Genomic DNA, 7,987 nt, shown 5'->3' with positions numbered 1-7,987 from the left:
ATGTTAACAGTCCTTGTTTTGCCCTTCCTTGTTTAATAGTTGTCTGTGAAATAATAGCTCACAATGCAGCAAGGCTTCTATTGGCAAGCTTCGCGTAATGTGAGCAGCCTTGGATCTCATCCCACTGTGTACATCCACTCCTTCTAGTTTGGATCTCACAGCCTGATTGCACTGGAATGAGTGTGAAACCTCTAACCAGCCCATTCATTTATTTATTAGTCAGAGAGAGCAGCAGGGAGGTAGTGGAGACCCAGGGAAGCTCAATGTCATAGCAGTCACAGTGCTGCTGCATATGCCCACATACTGGCCAGAGCAACATCCACACCCACTGATGATGGGCAGCAACTAAATAACTGTGGCTGGAGGAGTTGCAACAACATTAAGTGGAGTGGTGCCTGGTGCTACTGCAGTTCTTGACTTCTTTTCACATCACCGAAACAGGAAATCCTTGTGATGTTTTAAGACCAAGGGATACAGAACATCTATTTGGAGCCGGCAGAAACCTCAAGGACTAAGGTACATTAGTTTTAGCAGAATGCAGCAATCATCTTGCAGCATCTGCAGCTTCTAGTACCAAAACTAGACTGCTGAGGTCAGGAAGGTTTGGGACGCAGTGACTCTAGAGGATCGGGGATACTTCCGAATCCTAATATAACAATTAGGAAAATCGCATTCTGCATAAGACAAAATGATGCTGTTATTTTTCACTGATCTAAATATTTTGGATCATTTTTGTGACGCCTTTAGGATACGTGGAAGATGTATAACCCATGTCAAAGTTATTTCAAGTTTCTCTGTAAGACCCGATTATTTAATTTTTAGCGTATGAGACTTCCGGAGATGAATATTACATTGATGTCGGTTTTTACTGCACCGACTGTAAGTTTGGCAGCACTATTACAGGCTGCAGAGTCCAGCAGTGTCATGTCAGGGATGCTCAGTGCTAGAAGCCATACTGTTCTCATGTCTCCTAAGAAAATATACAAGTCTACAGAGGGTGATTGAAGGACATATTTATAGAAACTGCCTAGTTATTGCGGCTTCAGCTCTGGAAAAAGGCAGTAATCCATTCTATTAGTGTCTCACACTTGACAGCACATTGGGCTTCTTAATTTAATGATGTGCCTATAGCTGGGATAAGAAGGTGTTTAACCCTTTAGCAACTGGAAATGATTTTGCTTGGCTCAAGTAACTACTTTGAGAATATTCGAAAGAGAAATGATTGGATCAAGACGCCTCAAGGGCTTAAAAAACAGTTGTGCCTTTACAGTATTCTCAGCATATAACAGCCTTACTAAAGCATATTTGATTGCCTACGGGTTTACTGGGGATATTGACTTTGCATAGAACTGCAGACTTTTGATTTACATTAGACGTCAGCTTACATTGGATAAATCTTGATGTATGGTATCTTGACGTTATTCTGTCTCGTAATGCTCCGGAGTCTTCGCTGCCTTTAGTAAATTATTCTGCCATGAAGCAAGATCAAAACTTTCTTATGGTTTGTGTCAAAGTTTTAAATATGACTCATTGATAATATTCTCCATAGTGGTACTGCCCAAGTTTTACTGCTGCTCTTATCTCAAGACGACTTGTGTTTTTTCCAGGAACATTCCTAAATCATCAGCCTCTTGTGTAGGTTAAAGCAGCAATCCAATCTTTTACTTTAATTTCAGCACTGGTGCAGTGCCACAAAGGCAAGTTCCCTGCCCAAAGTATTATACTTACCAGCCGCCGTCTTCAGCTCTTACCAGTGCCGCTCTGGTCCCATGACATCTTGTGACAGCAACTTCTGATTGACCGCAAGTCAGAGGTAACAGTCACAAGCTCTCAATGTAAGTCTATCCGAGCCTTGTTCTGGCCTCGTTCTGTCTCTCATAGACTTGGACTTAGACTGATTTGTGACTTCTGGATCACCCAGCAAACACTGGAATGATCTGGCAGGTCATAACATGCAGAAAACTGACCGGAAGACAGCGGCTGGTAAGTTTAATACTAGGCACAGGGAACTTAGATTGGTTGCACTGCTCCAGCGCTGCAATAAAAAAATGTTGGAGTGGTGCTTTAACTTTTTTTTTTAAGAGTGACCACCACTTGCCAGTACATTGGTGCTGCCCTGTGTTTACAGAGTAGTTTCTACCATCCATGACTCAAAAACTAACTTTGTTAATAGGAAATAGATTTAAAGTTCTCAGGACAACAACCTCTCTATATTTCTTATTAGGAAGAACGGATGGCACAGATGGAGATCCTTCTGTGTGCCAGAAAATACAGTCACTCAGTAAAGTTGGATCTTGTTCTTGTGGGATTTATTAAATGTATAGCCAAAATTGGACTTTTCTGTTAATAAGCATTACTGATCTCTTCAATCATCATTGCTTTATTGCTTGTAGGTCATGAAGCAATTATATCACACATAACCATTGCAATCAATCAACCTTTGAGGTAATGTGTTGTACATGCAGGTTTCACCAAGGTCTGGTGGCTCTGGTCCTCATCACTGTAAGACTGGTGGGGACCAACAAAGAGGTGGAGCTAGAGCTGTGAGGGATTGAATAAGGTAGTAGTGCTCATTTTATTATTATTATTATTATTATTATTATTAGATAATGGCAAAAGTGTTTATTCATGCGTCATTTCGGCATTTCATTTGTCTGTTGCATTTTAGTAGAATACAAATGAAACAAGTGATCGGTTACATCATATGTAATTGAAAGCGGGAAGGTCCCATTCATTATTATTGGGTCTATTTTTTAGAACATAAAAAAGTATTGCATGCTTTTGGTTTAGCTGATTTAATGGATCACTTAGTCCATTTTTCTGTTTCTCCATTTTTTAGACAAATGGAATGTCTGAATGAACACCTCAAAAAAGCCTTAGCCCATGTTTTAGATGTCTCTTTATAGGGATTGTCCAGGCTTGGAACAAAAGTCTACAATCACTCTGTGATAATTCCACCACATGAATGCGGTTTACATTCTTGCGGTCTCTTGCCTACTAGACTTGTCCAACCTCCCTCAATTCACTTCTATTGAGAAGTCAAGTGCATATAGTTAGCATGTGACCACAAGTATGCAAATCAGATACATGTGGTCATGTGATTGTTTGCTCACATCAGCAATATCAGGAAATTTTGGGACAGTATTCACAACGCATGCTGACATGATTCCACAGTCTGCAGTCTCATAGTGTAACTGCACGATTTTTGTCCCAGGATTGGTCAACTCTATTATTATTTTTCAGTGGATAGGATTCATGATTCTTTTTCTTGTAACTAACAATAACAATTGTATACTTGTAAAGTTACTAAAATCCTCAGTGATATAGTGTCTACCATCATAGCTGCTAACTTAAAATGAAAGTCACAGGATGTAAAAATTACTTGCTGCCCGTAGTTCCAACCTGTGAAGTCCAATTTTGGAATTTCACAGAATATTACTACATGCACCTTTATGAACATTTTGAGCTGCCTGTAGTAAAAATCCGGCATTTTTTTATTTTACCTCCGGCATGGTATCAATAATACATCATGTACTCTGCTTGCAGTAGAATGCTTACTACCTGCCGTCTTCTACTGTTCTCGGCGCTGCTTCGGTCCTCTTCTGTTACTTGTGTTTGTTGGGCAGATCAGAAGTCACAACTCAGTGTAAGTCTATGAGATCCAGAATGAGGCCAGAACAAGACTCTCATAGACTTACATTGAGCACCTGTGACCGTTACCTCTGACATATGGTTAGTCAGGAGTTGTGGTCATAAGATGGCAGATTGGAACGAGAGTGGTGCTGGGAACAGCTGAAGAAGGTGGCTGGTAGGTATATTACTTGGAGCAGAGAACATGCATTAGCGATACCACTCCAGCAGTGAAATACAAAAACGCTGGAGTGGTGCAGTAAATTTTTATTGAAATATGTTGGCCAGTGTATGGGAAGGTGCACATATATAATTAGGTCACATATCTGGATACCAGACACTTGTTATAAAAAACATGTCAATTTTGGAATACCATGAGGCCTACAAGAAATCATGTTTACCTTGCCCATGGGTAGTGTATGATATGGAACCACAGCTATACTGCAGTGATTGGGGAAGAGAATAATTTTCTTTGAATTATTTTTAATCAATGAAGCCCATGAAAAAAGAATATAGCACAAATGTTACTTTAGATTATTTATTATTGCACCATCCAGCAAATACTGAAATATTTTTCTAGAAGTATCTTGTGTGTGTCTATTAGTAACTTGTTCTATTCTGTATAAAGCATGAACCCTCCATTACAGTAATGTAAACTTGACAAATTGTGGAGGAAATGACTATTCTTTTTCCTGAATAATGTTCCCACGCTAGTCTTAGTATAGTTAGAACCAAGAGACCGTTAACATTTTTCTCAAAACTTCTTTTAATAAAATACAGAATTTCCATGGGAAACATTGCTTAGTCGTAAGGCATCATTTTCGGGCATGGAAATTTGATTCTGTGAACTGTTATGGTGTCAATTTAATCACAAGATGTTTCTATTATGTTACAAACTGGTCTAGTGTATTCACAAATAACAGATCGGATTACAAAATCATCACTTATTACAATGAACCGCCACTATTGTGTTATATATACATGAGTGAGAATTAGAATTTAAATAATAAAACAAGTTGAAGGATTAATGTATTGCTCTATCGAACACTACAAAAAAGATTGTAAAAGTGTATACAGGGCACTCTTAAAATATTTGATCACAAATGTCATGATGAGTATTAAATGGGGATCTTGAGCTAGGACCCCGACATCCTTGAAAATGGTAAGTCCCACAATCATGAGATTAAAATAGAGATTTTCTGGTAGGACTTCCACATCCTTGAAAATATCCCTATCATGACAATAAATGAGGATCTTCAGCTTTGACTTCCACATCCTTACAATGAACCTGTCACCAGGTTTGGCTGATACGAGTTACGGTCACCCCCTTTCAGGGCTTATATACAGCATTCTATAATTCTATATATAAGCCCACGATCCGACCTGTAAGAGAAGAAAAATAACTTTTATTATACTCACCTGAGGGTTGGTTCGGTCCCATGGGTGTCGTTCTTCTTTGTCCGGCGCCTCTCATCTTCTTGCGATCCCGTCCTCCTGCTTGTTTCATGTGGATGATGTGTCATCCACACAGGCTCCCCAGAATCCCGCTCCTGTGCAGGTGTACTTGTCTGCCCTGTTGAGGACAGAGCAAAGTACTACAGTGCGCAGGCGCTGGACCTCTCTGACCTTTCCCAGCGCCTGTGCACTGCAGTACTTTGCTCTGCCCTCAACCAGGGCAGACAAGTACACCTGCACATGAGCGGGATTCTGGGGATCCTGTGTGGATGATGCATGGATGTGTCATCCACATGAGCCAAGCGGAAGGACATCATCGCAAGAAGATAGGAAGCATGGGACCAAGACCAGCAATGCCCATCGGACCAGACCGCCCCCCCCCCAGGTGAGTATAATAAGTAATTTTTCTTCTCTTACAGGTTGGACTGGAGGCTTATATACAGCATTAGAGAATGCTGTATATAAGCCCTGAAAGGGGATGGCCGTAACTCTTATTGGCCAAACCTTGTGACAGGTTCCCTTTAAAAATAAGGAGTCCCAGGACCCTATCGCTGTCATAAGAATAAATGGGAACCTTCAGCTTGGACTCCCACATCCTTAAAAATAAGGAGTCCCAGTACCCTCTCGCTGCCATGAGAATAAATGGGGATCTTCAGCTTGGATTCCCACATCCTTGAAAATAATGAGTCCCAGTACCATTTCCCAAAATGGAAAGATGATTGTTCACATATGGTTTTGCTTTATTGATATTAATGGTAATTTTAGAAATTCTTTAGATCCATTCTGTTTGGTGGGCATGACCTGTTTTGAAGTAATTGTAGAATGCAACAAACCCTGTGGTTCTTAAGATTGCTGGGGGTCATGTCATAAATAGTAATGCAGGTAAAACATTTTATATGCTCTTGGGTATGAATATTTATAAGTTGCACTTACAGTTATTTATTTCACAGCTTAGCAATAAGGCAGAATTGTCAATTGTGGCTGTAGAATTGATGAGTGGTTATCCTCTGTATTGCAAGAGTATATATCCATGGTGAAAATCTGCTTATACTCTACAAAATAATAGTCATGCTGCAACCTAAACAATATTCCCATCACATTCATTTATAGGATATCCATAGGATGCCATTAATGTGCTATCAGTGCATGTTCCAGAGATAGAGCACGTCTATCTTGAGAATTAGGCTCTATCTGGTGCCACTGGTAATGAAGACGTGCATGTGCAGCTCTATCTGTATACTACTAAGAGACCTGCATGTTAGACTTTTTTTGCATATACGGTACTGTATGTCACATACACACTTCTCAGCACAAAATGTGAGTGTGACTGCAAATCTATTTCTACTCACTCAATCTTGAACTCGCCTTCCACTCAGGCTGCAAAATAGAGCATAAATCACACCCAACACAGTGCACTTACCCCAAATACTAAATAAATTGGGTGTTGAATCATACAATCGAAAGAACAAACACTTTCAAAAAGGCTTAGGCGTCTTTAGAGTATGCAAGGCCCAAACTTATTAAAGTTTTATTTTTCGTTTAAGTTTTTTTCCTCCCCTTCTTCCAAGAGCCTTAACTTTTTTTTTATTTTTCCACCAATATAGCTATATGAGGGCTTTCTTTTTGTGGGACGAGTTGTACTTTTCAATGACATTACTAATTTTGTGATATGATTCACCGGAAAGTGGGAAAAAATTCCAAGTGCATTGAAATTGCAAAAAAAGTGCAATTCCATAATTGTTTTTTCGGTTTTGAATTTACCATGTTCACTATATGATACATGTGACCTGGTAAGTACATTTACACAGATATCAAACATGTACAGTTTATTTTTATTCAATTGGTGAAACAAAAATCAGAAATTTGTAACAAAATTTTTTGCCTGTGTCTCCATTTTCCGAGATTTGTAATGTTTTAAATTTTCAGGATTTGGGACCTGTGTGAGGGCTTATTTTTTTGCTGAGCTGACGTTTTTAATGATAGAACACACTGTTAGTGCTGACGGAATGCACCAAATAATAGAAGAGTAGTAATAAGGTACGTTTGCAGCCTGGGGTCCACCGTACAGAGCTGTTACCTGCTGTTCAGTAATGGCAGACACTGTATGGTGGTATAATAATGAACACACACGGGTTAACATCACCCGGTATGTATAGAGACGGACTCTGTTGTTTCTCAGAGGCACAATACCGCAGAATGTGCGCTAGTGTTTGGTCACAGGACTCTGCCCCAAGGACATGGGGTTAGAGTCCCTCTAACGCACGGCACCACACCTGCGATGCCAGAAAAAAACTAAATAATAAATTTAGCACACTGAGTGCACACAGCGTCGCTTTGGCGAATGCCACAAACAGCCCTAACTAGGGAATATAAATACGTGCACTAATTGAGCACGGTGTCGCACTGGCGAACGCCTCTGGTTGGCGCTGGTAGATCGTGCTCAGTGCTGGTATGCACAAACTGGCACTATTTCTGCTCCAAACACCCAGACTCATGCAACAAAGCTAGGGAAGGGGATAATTAGGAGCTTGCACCAGTATCATACATGCATCCACACACACCACAATATCAGATTATACTAGCGCATGGCCAAGTGGCCATGCAAACCTCTTATAGTCCCAGCCTTCTGGGACCTTGCCAGTGGTCGAATCAGAGCCGCTTGAGGACCTGGGCATGTGACCTCTGACCTCCAATGAGAGGTCATCTCACGGGCATGCCCAGTAGGCAAAAAGCAGGACTTAGTCCCAGGAGCATCTGCTCGTTGCTGATTAATGCTGGTTACAATAGCTGGACCTGGGATGGCAGCAGTAACCAGATTCACAGCATCAGCTTGAGCAAGACCCTGGGACCAATGTCTCTGCTGAGCAGAATCCTCTGTGACTAAGGAAGAATGGGTGCGAGA

General features: G+C 40.6%; 1 protein-coding gene across 1 annotated transcript in view; it reads left to right on the top strand.

The window, feature by feature from the left end:
• Positions 1–236: 236 nt before the first annotated feature.
• LOC138677214 (A-kinase anchor protein 2-like) overlaps positions 237–7,987 on the top strand; it is a 201,134-nt gene continuing 193,383 nt past the window's right edge. Inside the window, exon 1 of the mRNA XM_069767204.1 lies at positions 237–516. The gene's annotated coding sequence lies outside the window, so the exon portion shown is untranslated. The remainder of the gene's footprint in view (positions 517–7,987) is intronic.

Source organism: Ranitomeya imitator, chromosome 1 (assembly GCF_032444005.1).
Source record: "Ranitomeya imitator isolate aRanImi1 chromosome 1, aRanImi1.pri, whole genome shotgun sequence".
In the NCBI taxonomy this organism is placed as follows: Eukaryota; Metazoa; Chordata; class Amphibia; order Anura; family Dendrobatidae; genus Ranitomeya; species Ranitomeya imitator.
Note: the sequence above shows the minus strand (reverse complement) of the source record. Positions and strands in the feature narration are given on the sequence as shown.